Consider the following 19,239-nt stretch of genomic DNA (forward strand, 5'->3'; position numbering starts at 1 on the left):
ACAGCAGGCTGGAGTTGCCTGCTTTCCCTGTTAACAAAGGCCCTTCCACCTTCCAAAGTTGCTGGCTAGGCAGAAATAGGTTTTCCAGTCACTCCTTTCCCAGGAAAAGCTTCACTTGGTAGATCAAGGCATGGGTAGGCAAACTAAGGCCTGGGGGCCAGATCCGTCCCAATTGCCTTCTCAATCTGGCCTGCGGATGGTCCGGGAATCAGTGAGTAGAATCTGTCCTTTTATTTAAAATGTATCTCTGGGTTATTTGTGGGGCATAGGAATTCGTTCATTTTTTCCCCTTCAAAATATAGTCCGGCCCCCCACAACGTCTGAGGGACAGTGGACTGGCCCCCTGCTGAAAATGTTTGCTGGCCCCTGGATTAAGGCTTCATCCAGCAGCTTTTAAAGGCACAAGGAAAAAAGTTGGCAGGATTATCTCAAGCAAAAGGTGTGCACTATTTCAACCAGTTAAAAGACCATGAATTGGGGTATATCTCCGGTAGTTTTTAAAGACACAAGATCTTTGCTAAGGGGGGGGGGAGGTTGGCTACCCTACTGCAGACAGAAGGTGTGTAAAGTTAGGTATACATGCATGTCCTGCTCCACATGAGTGATCATGTTCATGTGTGTCAGCTCCCACCCCAACTCCATTCACACATCTGCTGCTAGTCATGAAACGAGGAGATGCACACATGTGTCAACTAACGAGCAACTTCAGCTACTAAAAACAGAAAGTGGCCTCTTCTCGATGCCGTCATATGCATTTATCAGCTCAACGCTGTTGTCACAACTCAGGAATGCTATTCAGGGACAGAGGAAAACCATATTGCGTTAAACGCTGAAGCGCCTTTAGCTACGGTTCCATTGGATGGATGTGGCCTTTGCAAAATACTGGCCACTCCTGGAATGATCGATATATGGTTTGCACAATCTAAAACAAAGGCAAAACAAAACTGTAAACTTGAATATTCCAGGAAATTCAACCATTTCCCCTCTTTGGTATAAATCACAGTCCATCCCCCTCCACCCCCACCAGTGAATCATAAATAAATATTCTAAAGGCCTGGCTATTTTGGCAAAACATCTGCTTCCTGAAGTAATCCTCAGGCATTTACCAAGTAGGTTGGAAGCAATCGAATTGCTTGCTGTTTTAAAGATTGGAGACACATGCATGTGTATTCAGAGGGAATAGACGCATATTTACGGAAAAGATGAGAACAGTTGGTTTCCTCGCCAATGCTCGGTGGAACCCTGTGGTGCTTCAATTAGAGGTCAGGCTAAGAGAACCAAGAAAAGTTTGTCCACCAAACAAGTGCACCTATGTGACTGGGACTGGGCTGGGAAGTCCTTTCCACCCTGTTTCGGTCTCCCTGGTAATCCAGCATAGGTGCAAGCTACTTCCCTATGTGCCGTCCCACCCTCCTGCGTACGTTTTGTACACGCTTTTGTGGGGAAATTCAGTCATTTTACACAAAGCACCCACCTTTCAATGTTTGTGTTTTTCTCACCAGGCTAATACACGTTCGGAATGCACCTTTTTGGGTAAAAGAGGCATTTCTGTGCACATTTTTTGTCCATCAAAAATCTGTTCCAATCCGTAAAGAAGTTGGGATGTTTCAGATTGGGTCCATGGAAGAAACGAGAACCAAATGAATTTCTCCTCCATGCTTAGCAGAGAAGGAGCGTTGGGTTCATTCTAGGTCACACCCACAGTTTGCAAGGGGTGACAAGAAGGTAGGGATGGATGAAATTGTCAATTTCAGTCTCTCCCTCTCTCTCTGCCAGACTGCTCCCTGCCTTGCTGGCCTTTTCCCACCTGGCCGTGCATGTGTGTGTGTGTGTGTGCGCAAACTGACTCCAGCTAAAATAAAAAAAATCCTTCCAGTAGCACCTTAAAGACCAACTAAGTTAGTTCTTGGTATGAGCTTTCATGTGCATGCACACTTCTTCAGCAGTGTATCTGAAGAAGTGTGCATGCACACGAAAGCTCATACCAAGAACTAACTTAGTTGGTCTTTAAGGTGCTACTGGAAGGAATTTTTTTATTTTGACTATGGCAGACCAACACGGTGAGTTTGGGTGGGTGGGTGTGATGCTGCTGTTGCTGTTAATTTTTTGCATCTTTATTTTGGACCTTATGATTTATGTGGAAATTGTGCAATTTGGTTGTGTACTTTCTGGTGCTTTGCTTATTGTTTACGCTTTTCTTATGTTTGCAGCTATGCAACATTTTATATGTTGTAAGCCGCCTTGAAGTTGGTTTTAACTTTGGAAAGGTGGCATAGGAATCAAGTGAGTGATTGAAAATCAGGTGAGTTACAGCTCTTAATCTTGGATTTCAAAGTTCGTGAAGAGTAAATATATACAGAAAGGATGTATTTAGCTGAAACACTGATGGAGGTGGAAAGAGGGAAGACGAGTGAGCAGAAGAGGAAACAAAAAGGGTGTATTCCAGGGCTATTTTAAGCCCTGGCATTGTTAGGTTTACAGTATGACATCCAGACAAAGATGTCAGCTTTTGCTGAAGTACGTCTGAGGTGCAGCACTATTAAAAAGGTAAAAATAGCTCAGCGGAGGAGTTAAAGGCTGCTTCACATGAATTAAATGGAGCCCTTGCTCTTCACGGTTTCACATGCCTTGCAGGCATCTCTCTTCCAAAGCTTGGGGTTTTTATGTGGCTCATCCCCAGCCCAGGCAAATTCCACGAAAACAAGGAAGCAAATGAGTAACACATTGACAGTACTTGTGTGTTTCCATTCAACACCACCTACTGCTGCCACTGGATTCTGCCTGTTTGGCAGAGATCCAGAAGAGAAAGGGGCTGCCTTCATCTCTAAAAGACCAAGGCTGGGCAGGGTGAGGGGAGGGGGCTGCTTTGCTTTGGAGCAGCGCAGCACCTTGTTACCTGAGAGGCGTTGTCCCCAGGCAGAGGTGGGATCACACTAATGCAGAGATTTCTCATAATAAAAAGCAGGAAAGCAGGAAAGATGGGGGGGGGGGTATTCCCACTGCCTATGCCTTTCCTATCCCAATAATCCCTTGGAGTTATACAGGGACGTCTTTAGCATATGCGCCACCGGGGTGCAAAGATCCGCCGGGCGCCCCCAAATTTAGTTAATTTTGCATGCACAACACCGTTCAGAATGACAAGTGCCGTCATTGAGTCTGACAAGCGCTGCCGCTGGTTTTTAATGGTTGATGTTTTGCTGTGTTTTTAATATTTTGTGGAGAGCCACCCAGATTGGCTGGGGTAACCCAGCGAGATGGGTGACATATAAATAATAAATTATTATTATTAATGATCAAGGATGATGGAGCCAGAACCCAGCAACTTCTGCAAGGCCACAGTTTCCCCATTCCATTCTATAAAAAATATATATAAATGGGTCGGGGCTTTAAGCTGCAATCCTATGCACAATTAACAGGGAATAAATTTGACTGAAAAACAGTCTGAGAAGACATGTACACACTGTAAGGAATTAATTCCGTGGAAATTCTGTGAGCTACAGGCGCATTTTAACAAAAAAATGCTTCAGAGCAGAAACATAAAACTCAAAAATATATCCATACAACTTAAGTACACTATAAATGCAAAACAACAGGGATGTATTTTTTCAGAAAAGAGCAAGCAAACCTAAACTACAGGGGAAATAATTCAGAGTTATTGTAAAATTTCACCTACATTGCAACCAAAAGTTCACAATATGGTGTATTAGCTCTCAACCTACACAGAACTCTTACCGAGCCTGAGGAATCCTGTGTAATACAAAAGCTTGCACATCAAGTTTTTACATTAAGGTTGTTTATATTAATGGACCAACACTGCATATTTTTCAAATGTAAATGCATCATGCCTTTTCACACGCACTCACACACACAAAGAGCAAAAGCAGAAACCTGGAAGTATAAAATGCAAAAGGTAGAAGGAATAATACTGGCTGCTTTATAAAGGCTAATGTTAATGCAAAATGCTGGAGCAAGAATGCTGCGAGACGAAGCATCCCTGTTTTTAAACAGCTACACTGGCTGTTTTCCAAGCCCAGTTCAAGCTGCTCATTTAGATGGTTAAAATGAGCAGATGAAACCCTCCAGGCACTTCCTACATGGGATGAGGTACACAGTGTGAGGGTTTGGAAAAGGGCCTTTTCCGTTGTGGCTCCTTACATACAGAATTCTCTCCCTACGGAGGTGCTTGGTCTCCTCTTATAGCTTCCGATGGCGCATCAAGATGCATCTTTTGTGAGGGGTGGGCAGGTGGAGGAGAGACCTCATTGCTGCTACTGTTACTGCTGACGGTCTAACTGTCATTTGTTGTTGTGTGATTTTAATAGATAGTGGGTTGGCTTTTTTAAAGGGTGGTATATATATTTCTGCTTTTTAAAAAAACAAAACAAAACAGAGACATCACCTTGCCAACAAAGGTCTGTATAGTTAAAGCCATGGGTTTCCCAGAAGTGATGTATGGAAGTGAGAGCTGGACCATAAAGAAGGCTGATCGCCAAAGAACTGATGCTTTTGAATTATGGTGCTGGAGGAGACTCTTGAGAGTCCCATGGACTGCAAGAAGATGAAACCTATCCATTCTGAAGGAAATCAGCCCTGAGTGCTCACTGGAAGGACAGATCCTGAAGCTGAGGCTCCAAGACTTTGGCCACCTCATGAGAAGAGAAGACTCCCTGGCAAAGACCCTGATGTTGGGAAAGATGGAGGGCACTAGGAGAAGGGGATGACAGAGGACGAGATGGTTGGATAGTGTTCTCGAAGCTACCAACATGAGTTTGACCAAACTGCAGGAGGCAGTGGAAGACAGGAGGGCCTGGCGTGCTCTGGTCCATGGAGTCACGAAGAGTCAGACACGACTAAACAACAACAATATACATCATCTAAATAAAATATTTTTAAAAATCTCTTTGATGATTTTGCTGCAAGAGACAATGGCTGTGTTCCCTTGCCCATTTACTGAGCACTGACTACAGTTCCGGTTCCGGTTGTTTTGTTAATTGATTTGACATGAAGATTTGTACCAACTAACCCATAAACATGTAAACAATAACAGACCCATGCATGGAGCATATTCAGTATAAAAACAAAACAAATTGCAGGTACATATAGCAAAGTTTTAAAAACCTAGCTACTGGGTTTTTAACGTCATCCAGACAATGTTGTCCAAAATGCACATGTATCCTGCACTTTGTTATAAAATACTACTGCATGATACATTGTTTCTCAAACCAGATTCACACTGATTGAAGTCCTTAAGTCATTCCGAGAAAGTCTCCAACCAAGGTGTGAACACCTTTGCATAGGCTGAAGACATCCCCCCCATCAAGGCCCCCTGGTGGGAACACAAACAGAAATGAATCTGACACTAAACAAGTCATGCTGATGTGAACATTTTCAGAGTGGGGGGGAGGCTGGAGCTGAGGCATGCCAGGAGGGGGAATAACACTAAGGCATTAGTGTGGCAACAGCCTACTGTTGCCACCCCTTTGGAAATAGTTTGTGCTGGTCCTGGGGGTTAACCGAGAGGCGAGGTCCGAGTCCAGTCCGAGGTCAGTGGTGTGGTATGGAGGCTGTCTGTCAAAGCTGTAGATGGGTCCAAGGCAGGGAGTCAGGTGGGGTCAGGAACTCTGGCAGAAGAGCAGGACAAGGTACAGGCAAGAACAGGCTAGCAACAACATTGCTCCCGCAACCTGGGACTGGGGCTGGCTGGCTTTTATCTGCCCCGAGGCATAGTGCGGCCCCGGTCCACAAGTGACTCGCCTCTCCTGGCCTGGAGGCGAGCACTCCTCCTACGGGAACTTAGTTCCCTCCGCCTCTCTGCCCTGAGCCTCTGCAGCTCAGGAGAGGCTGGAGGGTTACCGGACCCAGAGGCAACCTCAGCTTCTTCAGACGGGGCTGAGGGTGGAGCACCTGCAGGCAATGGGTCCTCCATCACCTCAGGAGCCAGAGCAGACTCAGCTGATGCCTGCACCTGAGGATCCAGCACTGGTGAGGACCCTTCAGGCTGATGCCCCAGCTCCAGCTCAGCTGGTTCTTGAGGCGGGGAATCCTGTGCAGGCTGGGATTCCTCAGGTTCAGCCTCTGAGTCTGAATCCCAGGCCATCACATAGTTGTTGAAAATAGTCATTCTTCAGCAATGATCTGAATTGTACACAAGGGATTTTATTAGCTTTAGTAAGTTCGTAGCTTACTAAATACGCCAAAGGTAATAGATGGCCTAGAAAAAAACCTAGCAAGCTAAATACAGATTTAAAGGGGTTTGGTTTTGGGTTTTTTTAGATCTTTAATGCAGTGTTCCACCACAAGCCCAAACCCACTTAACTTCAAGTCTATCTCACTTATTGCAGTGAAACAGATCCCATGGGAAATGTCTCTCACTGCTGGCACTTGCCAGAAAGAGATTTGTTGACCACTGGTTTTGGAAGCAGGGAAGGAATTTTGCAGACTCTCAAATCCATCCCCTGATCCCTTAATGATAGCCAAAGACTTCCTACAAAGACGACACCAGCATTTAGCCCTTTAGTCAAGAGGGATCACAGCAGGCAGTCAAGTGGGCTCCAGACCAAGGTGGAATCAATGCTCAGCTCAAATTCTCTCACCATCACCACATGAGAAATGATTCGCCCATGATTCTTACCCTTAGTCTATTATTATTTAAAAAATATTATTAATAATAATACCCACCCTTAGGTCCCAGGGTGAGTTGCAACATTAAAGCACAATATCATATATATATATAGCATTTTTTAAAAAAAAAAAAAAAAGTCCACCATGTGGAAGAAAAGATTGACTGTAATCAACCTCAGCTGGTCCAAATTATGAAAACTTTACGAAATCAAACTACTGGCATAGAAGAAACAACTTTAAATTCGTTCCTTAATTTAAATTTGATAGTTAATTCTAACAGCACAGTCCTAATCATGTCTACTCAGAGGGAGTCTCATTGAGTTCAATGGGGCTCCTCCCCAGTAAATCTCAGAGCATCTTACAGGAATTCCACATTTACATTAAGGAAGCATGGCTGACAGTGAGGTGCAGAAGATGAAATTTGTGATAGCAAAATATTGGGCTTTTGAATCCTATGGATTCAGTGAATGGGGTGGTAAAGGGCAACGAGAACACAAGAAAGAACCTGCTAAGGAGATTTCACCCCTCCCATATCCAAGAATCTGCTGATGTTCTCTGCTGATTCTCCAGAGAGGAGGGGGCGGTTTCTGCTCTCTATCCAGCCTCACATCAAAGTGTCGGAGAGAGAGAGACTGAGTGTTAGAGAGAGATCATGTGTATAGATAAGGTTGCTGCTAAGAGCAGCTGCAGACACTCTGTGCAGTTCAGCATTCATTTTGCTTAGACCTCATATAGCTCTGTATATAGTTGTGTATTATAGTTGTAGATAGAATAAAGAAGATATTCTACAGAGCTGCTTTCCGAGTCGTTTATGCTCTGCTATACTCTGCTATACTCTGCTGTGTGACGACTGTCTTCTTGTGGAAGTGAATCCGGTGCTCACAACTCTAAGCTCTGAGTCCACAGCACTTTGACCTGTTCCTGTGGAGAAGGTGGTCCCTGGAAATGCTACCCAGCTCGCCTAGCCCAGTCGGGGCTGAGTGGATGAGTCCAGTTGATGACACTGGCTCAAGGGTGGTGCTGACACCTGCAGGGTCAGGCCAATGGCCCAATTAGTCCAGCCTCCTGTTCTCACAGTGACCAGGATGAAGCCTCTTTAGGGAAAACCACAGTAAGACCAGAGGCCTCTCCCCTCTCCTGTGCTTTCCAGAGAATGGTGCTGGGAAGCTAAGTGCCTCTGGCCACTTCCATCTTCTCTCCAATGGAAAGCAATCTCCACACACGTCTTGGACAAGGGAAGGGGGAAATGGAGGGATGCTTCTCATTTTCTCTTGGTAGGTAACCCCATTGAAGGCGAATTCCTGACTAAGTGCAGCTCACCTGCAGAGAAGGCGAGGAAGAGGAAACTGTGGAAGGGCCAGTCCATTTTGACAGGCGAAACGAAACGCTCTGGGACCTTTTATAAAGCAGCAAGCGCTGGCTTGCCTCTTTGTTTCTAACATTTGCCTGACTACTTTTCAGCACAAAACTGCTAAATAACTTGAATAAGGTGCATGATGCTCGTAACTCTGTGTCAGGAAAGGATTAAGGCAGAAACTTCTAAAGAAACCTGCCTTTTCCATCACCAGAATCAGAAGAGAAATGGAGTTATGATTCGCCTGTTCACAAGGAGGAGTAGAAACTCACACGGGAGGCAGAGAAACAAGCTAACAGATCTGTGAGATTAGAAGGATGAGCTATTGGAATTGGGGAGTGTCCTTGGCGGTTATTGAGCCCAACTCTTCTCAGTGCAGGGATCTCGAAGCTGGAGCATCCCTGAAAGAGGGCAGTTCTTGCCATTTTAAAGTTTTGTGCAATTTGCCATTGGTTGCCAGCTCATTTCCAGACCCAGTTCAAGATGCTCACATTGGTGCTGGAAGCCCTAAATGATTCGGGCCCCGAATCATTGGCAAGACCATCTCCTTCCCTACAAACCTTCTGAGATTGGGGTGGTGGCAGCTGTGAACTGTGAAACTGCCTCCCCACATAGATGCATCCGGCCAGTGGCGTAGTGTGGGGGGGTGCAGGGGGGGCCAGCCGCACCGGGCGCAACATCTGGGGGGGGGCACGCTCGCACTCGCAGCTCTCTGCCCCTACCTGGCTCACTCACTCTCTCTCACTGCAGTGCTGGCTGTGCGAATCCGATCCGAGCCGCCGGGTCGCCGCCCACTGTGGAGGGGGTGGGTGCCAGGCGTGCGGTGTGGAGAGAGAGCGAGGGACTATCTGGGGGAGGGACAGTGCAGCGGCCGCCCAGCGCAGCGCTGAGCACAGGAGAGAACCACACCAGACCAGACCAGGCAGCAGCAAGAAGAAGCTGGCAGCCGCGGCAGGTTAGGGGGCGCAAATTACTTGCCTTGCCCCGGGTGCTGACAACCCACGCTACGCCACTGCATCCGGCGCCTGCATTATGCAGCTTCCAGAGGATGCTGAAGATTGGATTAAGTATGTAAGTATGTAAGTAAGTAGTAAATAGTTCTCATTCACACATAGGAAATCACAGCCTCTTTACTCTGACTTTTGAGATGTATATTTTTAGAATACACCTCAATTTTTATTATTCTAAGTTGTATTAAACTGTCTTCAAATTTGCATTCTAATGTTGTAACCACCTTAGGACCTTAGAGGGAAGGGCAGGTAATGAATAAATAAAAACGTAATATTCAAATAATCTTCCTTCTCTCTTGGATCAGGTTCCCCCCTAGTTTAGGGTCTCCTGTCTTCTCCGCTTGCCATAAAGAGGAAGCGTCCTGCTCGGCCTCCTGTCAGGGCACAGAGGGCAGGGGAACCAATATGGTGGCTGGACTGTACCTCCTCCCATTGCTGGTCATTGGCCAAGCTGGCTGAGGCTGATGGAACTGAAGGCCACTAAAGACGCCTGCTTCTTGGGAGAAAAGCAATGGCAAACCTAGACAGCATCTTAAAAAGCAGAGACATCACCTTGCTGACAAAGGTCCGTATAGTTAGAGCCATGGTTATCCCAGTCGTGATGTATGGAAGTGAGAGCTGGACCATAAAGAAGGCTGATCGCCGAAGAATTGGTGCTTTTGAATTATGGTGCTGGAGGAAACTCTTGAGAGTCCCATGGACTGCAAGAAGATCAAATTTGTCCATTCTTAAGGAAATCAGCCCTGAGTGCTCACTGGAAGGACAGATCCTGAAGCTGAGGCTCCAAGACTTTGGCCACCTCATGAGAAGAGAAGACTCCCAGGAAAAGACCCTGATGTTGGGAAAGATGGAGGGCACAAGGAGAAGGGGGCGACAGAGGACGAGATGGTTGGATAGTGTTTTCGAGGTTACCAGCATGAGTTTGACCAAACTGCGGGAGGCAGTGGAGGACAGAGGTGCCTGGTGTGCTATGGTTCAGGGGGTCATGAAGAGTCGGACACGACTAAACGACTCCACAACAACAACCCTTGGAGACCTCTGCTCTGGCTACACCTGCATTAGAGATACATTGCCAGAGGAGGTGCTGCCAGGTGTTTCTGGAGCCAGCAAGGGAGAAGCTGGAGAGCACGTCTGCTGATCAAAGCCGAGAACTTGCTGCTCCCCATCATTTGGGGGCAGGAGGCACCCGTGCTCCTCCAGAACTTCACAGAGCATGATACTGAATGCTACCGCTGCAGAGTGAGGATTCAAAATCTTCCCCAAAAGGCTGGGCACTAATCAAAACCATTTTTTTTTTTTCAAACTCCTGCTGCTCTGAATGAAGTTTGCAATGGGAATGCTACAAAAGAGGCCAGTCAGGGATCCTTGTTTGAGCACAGCGGCCAGAGGCAATTATATTACACTCCCTGAATGACAATACTTATTCCTACATCTCACAGCCAATACTTGCAAAAGAAGCAGTTGTTTTAAAACAGGCCCCGACCTGGTGTCATCCAGATGTTCTGAGCTACCATCTCCCCCACTCCCAGCCAGAACAGCAGCGCTTGGCAGGAGCTGATCACAGCTGGAATCTCAAACATCTGGAGGGCACCGGGTTGGGGAAGGCTGTTTTAAAGCCTTAAGTGCATCCCCCTGGAAAGTCTGGTCCCTGATTTCTGGCACCAACCTAAGCAACTCTCATGTGCCAGGGGGGCAACTGAAAAGTGAACTTACACACTTACATAGTACAGAGTTGTTACAGATGTGTTTACCTAAATATAAATGCAACTGATAAGGCCAATCAGCCCAAACACAACTCTAAGTGTTTACTACGTGATTCGGAGGGATTTACTGGTACCTCTGGACCTTAGAACTTATTTAAGTGCACCCACCAGAAAGGTTAGACACAGTGGCGTAGCGTGGGTTGTCAGCACCTGGGGCAAGGCAAGTAATTTGCACCCCCTAACCCGTGGATTTGCGCCCCTTAACCCGTGGATTTGCGCACCCTAACCCTAACCCCTAGATGTTGCGCCCAGTGCGACCGAGCCCCCCTGCATCCCCCACGCTATGCCACTGGTTAGACAGTTAACATCTGAGTGCCATGAAATTAACAGGACGAGGAGGGAGAATTGCCTTAATGGAGAAGTTATACTCCACCATCCACAAGTCCTCCATTCCAGTGTTAATCATCATTGGCCCTGATCTGTCCGTGATGGGGGTCAAAAGACTTGTGTCTGCAATGTTGCTACTCAACTAACACACCTGCGCTCTTGGAAGCGAAAACACCACTTGCAGTTCAACCTGTCAAAAGCGCCCAAGGAGAGGATTGCAAGGGAAAGATTATGAGAAAAGATCTGTGAGTTGGGAATCCTTTCTCCCTCTACGCTTTTGGATGTGTGTGTGTGGGGGGGGTGAGTTTTGGTTTGACATTATGCTGCTCCAGCTCCTTCTTGGATTTATTAGACACCCTCAACTAGAAAGCACCCACTGAGCAGCCGGACATGCTTTTCAGGCAAACATGTTCAGAAGTCACAGTAAGAACGCACCAAGTTTAATCTCCGAATAAAACTGCAATCAGCTGCAATCCTAGACACGTGTGGTTAACCCTCTTGGGTTAAATGAGGCTTACTCCCAGCAGCTGAGAGGTGCATAAGATTTCAGCCTTAGGATCATGCTGCAAAGAAGCAGCGGCAGGTGGGATACGATGGCAACAGGCATCCTTGGAAAATAGAGAACAGCCAAGAGCCAAGCCCCCGTTTCGCCAAAACCGAATCGCAGTGGAAAATATAAGTGATTTATTGTTCTCATTATTCTTATTGCTTTCCTATTGCAGAGAGCTGTGCTTGGGGAAGCATTTTTTTTAATAAAACAAAATAAAGGATTTCCCTACTTTAAAAAAAATAATAATTGACACGTCCCAGTTTGTTTGCAGCAGCCACGCCGCTTGTAAGCACATTAGCGCAACGGCACAATTGCTCAGCCAATTTGTCAGCCGCAAGAAGCAATCCTTGCCCTGGAATAAGACAGCTGGGGTAGCTCGGTTGGTAGAGCCAGTGGCAGACCTACATTTCGGGGGTCCTGAACTGTCATGGGGGGCCCCTTTCAACCAGCAACAAGGTCTTTCAACCAGCAACAACCCCTGTTCTCTTCTTCAATGGGGCTGTTCCAGGACAGATCATCACACCTTGACAACATCTGTGCTACATAATCAATTTGAGTCGTGGCACTCAAATGGGGACCCAAAATAAGCAATGCGGACGGGGGTTCGAGCCCCAGTGTTGAGTGAAGGATTTCTACCTGGCAGCGGGTTGGATCCTGCCGATCCTTTCCAACTTACCCTTCTGTAATAATACTGTAAGTAAGCAAGCAAACAAGCAAACAAACGAACGAACAGGCAAAGGGGCAACGGAGAAGAGGACCCGCGCGCGCCCCCAGGTTGCCCAGCCGGTCCTTACCTGTTCCAGGCTTAAACTCGCTCTCTCGGCTGCGCGAAAAGACGAGCGCTGTGCGCGCTGCGGAGCCTCGCCTGGCCGGGATGCTGCCCAAGCGACTCCTGCTCAAAGCCGGCTGTGCGCCGGAGAGCAGAGGGCGCGGCTGCTGCTGCCGGGCGCCGCCTCCTGCCTCGCAGCGCGCTCCTCTCGCTCGGGGAAACTTGGGGCAGCCAAGACTTCGCCGCCGCCGCCTCCTCCTCTTGCGCTGCTGGCGGCTCTGCGCTTCTCCTCTCCGGCTCCCGAGCTGCCCGTTTCCCCCTCCCGGCAGCCGGCGGCTCAGCGCAGCCACGTGCGGCGGCAGGAGGGAGGCGGTCGGTGCTCTCCGCCAGGCGGCTGCCCCGGGGCCGGATCCAGCCAGGCGAGCGTCGGCAGCGTCGGGGGTCTCCGGCTCAAGGTCGCCCCACAGGCCGGGCGCTTTCGGCGGCGGCGCGGAGTTGGCCGGTTGCTGCGCCAAGAAGGAGCCTTGCGCTCCTCCGACTCGGCAGCGCGGGATCCGTCGGGGGCTGAGCGGCGGAGAGAGGGGCGCTCGGCTGGGCTGCGGGGATTTTGTGTGTTTATTTTGTAAGAGTCTCTTTATGCGCAGGTGGGGCTCCGAACTGTGCCCGGGGAAGACCCTCCCCACCCCCACCCTGAGCTCCGAAGTGAAGCCTGTCAAAGTCCGGAGCAAAGGACTGGCCTGACTTGCGCGTTTGTTTCTGCTCTGTTTCAGGAAATCTCCAACTGATCTTCCGTGCAGCCTTTGATTTACTTAGAAGATTTCGCTCTCTCTCTCTCTCTCTCTCTCTCTCTCTCTCTCTCTCTCTCACACACACACACACACACACACACACAGAGAGAGAGAGAGAGAGAGAGAGAGAGAGAGAGAGAGAGAGAGAGTTTTCAATTTGTAGAATCTCCCTGTTTTCCGATGTCTATGATAACTAGCCCCCCTCCCCACAGACGGCCAGTATTTTGCAGAAGGGATTTAGGTTTGCACCATAGGAGTCAACTCCTGGGGCCAAGGACCTTTCACCCCCACTCCCACCCGCAAGAAAATATTTGAGCCCCCAACCCCATAGAAAGGCATTGCCATTCCAATGATGCGCTTGTGCAACATAGTGATTATGCAGAGGGAGGCTTACCTTCCCGTCCCCCAGGGTTTTATTCAGGTTGGGACTGCTGGTTTGCACAGCTTAAGTGAATGAAAGCTGTCTGTCACTCAGGTGATTTTTGTCACTCTTTGTTGCTGTTGGTGCAAGTGGCTCTCCTTCCGAAAGAAAGGCAGGATACACAGGGAGTTAATAATAATAATACCCTTTTGGAAATAATAATAATAATAATAATAATAATAATAATAATAATAATTTATTATTTATACCCCGCCCATCTGGCTGGGTTTCCCCAGCCACTCTGGGTGGCTTCCATAGAAACCAAAAAACACTAAAATATAATACATTAAAAACTTCCCTGCCTTAAGATGTCTTCTGAATGTCAGGTAGTTGTTTATCGCTTTGACATCTGATGGGAGGGCGTTCCACAGGGCGGGCGCCACTACCGAGAAGGCCCTCCTACCGAAAAGGCCCTGGACGGGTGTTGTTGGTCTGGGGCCCTGGCTCGTGGCCTCCCCCTCAAAAGGAGAGGGAAAGAGATGCATGAGAAAGATGCTAATTGCTGAGAGCGGAAGACAGGTGTGGAGACTCTGTGGCCCTCCAGATGTTGCTGGACTACAACTCCCATCATCCCTGGCCGTTGGCCCTGTTGGTCTGAAGCACAGAGAGCCCAGGGAGGTCATAGCCTTCCAACATACAGGCTTCCCCAGCCAGATGCTTCCAGATGTATTGCACTACAACTCCCAGCAGTCCCAGTCCCTGTGGATGTGCTGGCTGAAGGTAGTTGTAGCCCAAAAGTTTTGAAGATACCAGATTGTGGTAGTCTGAGATAAGAATATAGTCCTGCGGGTTTAAACCTTAGCGGGAGAGAAAGTGCAGCTCTTTGGCTTGAAATTCACTTATGTCTGAACCATGAAATCTAGCAAAACAAAAACCAAAAACGCCCCCCCCATTTAATCACACTTTTCATGACAATTTCTTGTCCAAATTTGGACCACACCAGCCATACCTCTTCCCACCTAGTTGCACATAGATTGTGGAAACACTGCATATTCCCAGCCTTCAGTGTTTTGCATGTGGGAACACACAATCCTTGCCCTTTTGTAGCCCTGTTTACCTGTATATTGCTATGTGGTTGGACATATGTGGTGCATGGATGGCTAGCAGGGATTGTCAGGAAGCTGACACTATGGGTGCAACAGATGCTCCGTCTCAGTCCTGTTCATGCTTCACAGTTTCAGAGTTGCCTGGATTGCCAAGCTGTCAAAGCTTCCGTTTAGCTCTTTGTTTGCGCTAAGTCCTCAAAGGATGGAGTGTTATGTGCTGAACGTGAATGTGTGACTCATTCCATATTGTAAAAGTCCCCTCTGGAGCTGGGGTTGCACGAACACAATGACCACTCAGTACTGCGATGATAGTAAATCAACAGCAACAGGAACTTCCAAACATAAGATGTACAAGTAGGAAGTATGAGAAGGAATGAGGGAGGAAGCCTCACAAAGTGATCATCAGCCGCAGGGAGATTAAACTCAGAAAGAGTTTCCTTTCTATCTGAGCCTGTTGTTCCCCCTCCTGCAACTACTCCAGGGACAGAGAGAGACATTCTTCCTTCATCACAGACACCGACAAGAGGATAAGAGCATGAAAAGAGGCTTGCCCAAGGCCTCTGCATCCTTCCTCCCACAGAAGTTCACCATCTGTCTCTCTGAAAACCCCACAAGTGAGCCAGGAGGGATTCTCAGGGTACACCTTCTGTGGCTGCTTCCCAGCAATGGCTGCCCCAGATCCTGGAGGCACCATGTAGCCATAGTGGGATGTAAACACAGGACCAGTCAATGACAACATTCCTAGAGTGTACATGTTAGAACATGGGGAGGGATGTCTGTCCAGCAAGCAGGTAAACTTCCTGGGGACGGACTTCCTCCGCATGTGACCAGAGGTGGGTGTGGCCTCACCTGTGCAGGTAATGACAAAAGCACAGGACAGGCAGCCATCTCTCTCTCTCTCTGCCATTTTCCTTCGATGAGGAAGCATGTAAAGATGCCCTCTTGGCTCTCAGCCAAGAGAGGAGATAAGGTCTATCTTGCAACAAGATAGATTCTAAGTATATGTGTCAGGGGTTTAGGAGCAGAAGCACGGGCAAGGGAGGAAACAGAGAGCGAAGGGGAGGAGGCAGAAGAAAAGATGAGTGACGACGACGACCCGAGATCTCCTAGTCTTTCCAGTGAATCAGAGGATTCACAGAAAGGAGCACCAGTGGCGAGGGCAAGGGGGGAGTCTAGGGGGGCACCCCAGGAAGACAGAGCCAGAGAGGACTCAGGGGGGAGCAGCTGGAAATCGGGACCAGCGTCACCGCCAGGAAGCAGGGAAGAGGAAGGGAGCCAGGGGGGAAGCGCTGGCAGCTCACCACAGGAGGGAGGACATGAGTCAGGAGTGGCCACACCTCCACAGGAGGGAGGACATGAGTCGGGGATGGCCACACCTCCATCGGGGAGCGAAGAAACGGTTGAGAGGAAAGTGGAAGGTTGGGCGCGCGCGCCAAGTTCAAATGCAGAGGAAGGCGGCGCAGTAAGCAGCCCCGAAAGAGAGCCAGGTCCTAAAGCCCGGCGCAAGGAGGCAGGAGGGTCTGGGTCAGCGTCAGAAGAATCCCGGAAGGAAGAAGCCCCGGGGGGTAGAGGGACCCAGAGGAGGACAGTCAGGAGGAAAAGGTGGAGCAAGGCTAGGATATTAAGTTGGTGCACACAGGGCGGAGACTCAGACGGAGCTTCGCCGACCTAGCTACTAGGCGTAGAGTTGCGCGCAGCAGCGTGAGAATGGAAACTGTAATTCAATAAAGACTTTTACTTAATGACCGCTGGCTAGCGTGATCCTCTGTGAGCTAGGATCTTCAAGCAGCTCTGACAATATGTAACCTTTTTTAGCCTGTCTGTCGTCTGGGATCATATTGTGAACAGAACGTGAGTAAACTCTTTTATACTTTTATAAAGACTGTGTCGTGTCTTGTATTTTAAGAGGGAACAAAAGGGGAAATTACCAGAGTAATTATTATAGAGGTTCTAGCGAACCTGTGCACATGTTACCGTTGCGAACTTAAAGGGGAATGTCTATAAACTCTGCTGATATTTTGGGAACTTGTTAGCACAAGTTGGATAAGGATATAAGTAGTCAATATATCCTCTCCTGCACCCCAGAACATTCCCACAGCCATCATGACTCCCAAAGTCTGGGATCACCCACCGAGAAGGCCCTCTCCCAACAGCCCATAAAAAATGGGCAGCCAGACTGAAAGAAGGAAGAAGGGCCTCACCAAACTATCTTGGAGCCTGGGCAGGTTCATACAGGAGAAGACAGTCCTTCAGATATCCTGGGCCTAAGCCCAAAGAGTTTTACACGGAGTAAACTCATCAAATAATCATGCACATTATTGTCAATGAGTTTGTTCTCACTACTGTTGCACACTATCCATAGTTTTAGTATGTATATTATCCAAATCACAATTCACAGTTTGAAATTCAAACAGCTGCTCAGCCTATTTGCAAAGGAGGGTAAGGAAAACGCAGACTATACTATAATTCAATCTATGCCTTGGAGTTTGAGATATCAGAATGGAAGTTGCTGTGCATAGTCAAAATACCATCCAGTGTTTCATTTTTCAAAACCCACTTAAATCTCCACACACATTTTATGTTAAGGCAGGAAAGATGCAACACGGAAGGTCCATTGGAAAGATCAAAATGAAACTTGGTATGCAATATTATTAGGCCATAGGGACGTTCTCTCACCGACATTTCATTTGAGCACAGCCTTTTATGGAGGGAATTAAAGGCAAAATGTAAAATATATTGCCTTGAAATATGTGAAGTGAGATCTCTCACACATGGAGCTTCACTTGTGCTACTGATTTAATTTAACCAGATTAAAAAAATATTTATTATACAGCGTTTACCACACTTACATTGTAGACAATACGGCTATGAGATTTGCTTCTTTGATACAATATTTCTTAATTTGACACCCACATAAAGAACATGCTTCTCAGTCAGAAGATGCTGGCCATCTTTTGGCCAGTTGCCGTTTATAATGCAATTTCATATTCCCAAGTGGCATGTGAGAGAAATTGATAAACAGCAGTGAATCTTACATTGGAATTGGATGAAGGCCAGATCTGGACAGATGTGGCCTGAGGCAAGGGATGAAATGGCACCTCTCTCTTCGAAGTTCTAAATACAGTATGCAGGACGGTGGGGTCATTTCACCCTTTGCCTCAGGCAACAAGCATCTCAGACCCACCTTGTCCAAATCTGTCCTCTTGTGCGAATGTAATTAACTAGACTAATGGAGGGCCTGCCCTTTCCGCACTTAATCTATGTGTTTCACGTCAGCAAGACAAATGCATTATTTCAAGTTTAAAGGTAAAGGAAAAGGACCCCTGACAGTTAAGTCCAGTTGTGAACGACTCTGGGGTCATCTCGCTTTACTGGCTGAGGGAGCCGACATTTGTCCACAGGCTGGTTTTCTGGGTCATGCAGCAAGCATGACTAAGTTGCTACTGACACAATGGAACACTGAAACCAGAGCAGCGCATGGAAACACCGTTTACCTTCCCGCCAGAGTGGTACCTATTTATCTACTTGCGCTTTGACATGCTTTTGAACTGCTAGGTTGGCAGGAGCAGGGACCGAGCAACGGGAGTTCACCCCATCATGGGGATTCGAACCGCCAACCTTTTGATCAGCAAGCCCGAGGCTCAGTGGTTCACACCACAGCACCACCCACGTCCCCCTTTCAAGTTTAAGAAAGTGCAATAGACCCTTTTAGAAAGGCTAAATGAAACCAGTCAGTCCTTTCCAAAGTGACCAACAATCTACCAAACAAAACAAAACTAAACCCCAAGAAACAAAAATAAATGGAGAAGGACTATGGGTGGGATGTTAAAATTAGCATAGTTCAAATAACAATATTATTATTTAAACTTTGACTCATGCTGCATGCATTGTTTGTACAAATGCTAGGCATACCACAGTAATCCACCAGGTTTGATTTCTGATGCAGATTTATTCTGCTGACAGAGACAAGTATCCCAGACCTTCCATATATCCAATTTTATCTATTTTTTGAAGTGGAAAGAAATGCATCAGCAGCTGGAGACGTGGACTCTTCTGCTTGCGACTTAGGTGGGGGAATGGGTTGGATATGTAACATCTTGCACAAGCTTGGAGGATTGTGTATAAAAGCTGTAAAAAGAAGCCGTGAAACTGATAAGCTTTCCCTGCCCACCCGCCCTCTAGCAGCATGCCAGAGAAGTCCTTTTCCTGTAAACTGACAATGTGTTTGAAACCATGTGCCAAGCCCATCTTAGCAGAAATTTATGGCCCAGTGAGAAAGTGGGTTGGTTTTTTAAATTATTATCATCAGAATTTCTGTTTCTCATTTTTCCAGTTCCCCACATTTCCACATAAGTTTGTGGAAGGACCCCAGTCTCACAAAGCAGGGAGGGCTGTCGTGACTCAGCAGTTTCTGTTCACCCTCCGCACCCCGCCGTGGAAACATTCCTTGCAAAGCCACTCAGGAAGGGCACATGAGAAGGTTGCAACAGGGATCGAAACCTGGGCACACAGCTGTTGTAGCCATCTCATTCTACCCTCCCAAGCGACTGGTGTTTCATTTCAGTCCAAAGAGACAGCTAGGTGATTCCA

The 19,239-nt window shown here is 47.6% G+C and overlaps 1 protein-coding gene across 1 annotated transcript in view; it reads right to left on the reverse strand.

Annotated features, from left to right (window-relative positions):
• SEMA3D (semaphorin 3D) overlaps positions 1–13,295 on the reverse strand; it is a 189,873-nt gene extending 176,578 nt beyond the window's left edge. Inside the window, exon 1 of the mRNA XM_083503352.1 lies at positions 12,420–13,295. The gene's annotated coding sequence lies outside the window, so the exon portion shown is untranslated. The remainder of the gene's footprint in view (positions 1–12,419) is intronic.
• Between the last annotated feature and the right edge of the window lie 5,944 nt (positions 13,296–19,239).

The sequence above is a fragment of the Podarcis liolepis genome, assembly GCF_965112155.1.
Source record: "Podarcis liolepis genome assembly, chromosome: 5".
NCBI lineage: Eukaryota > Metazoa > Chordata > Lepidosauria > Squamata > Lacertidae > Podarcis > Podarcis liolepis.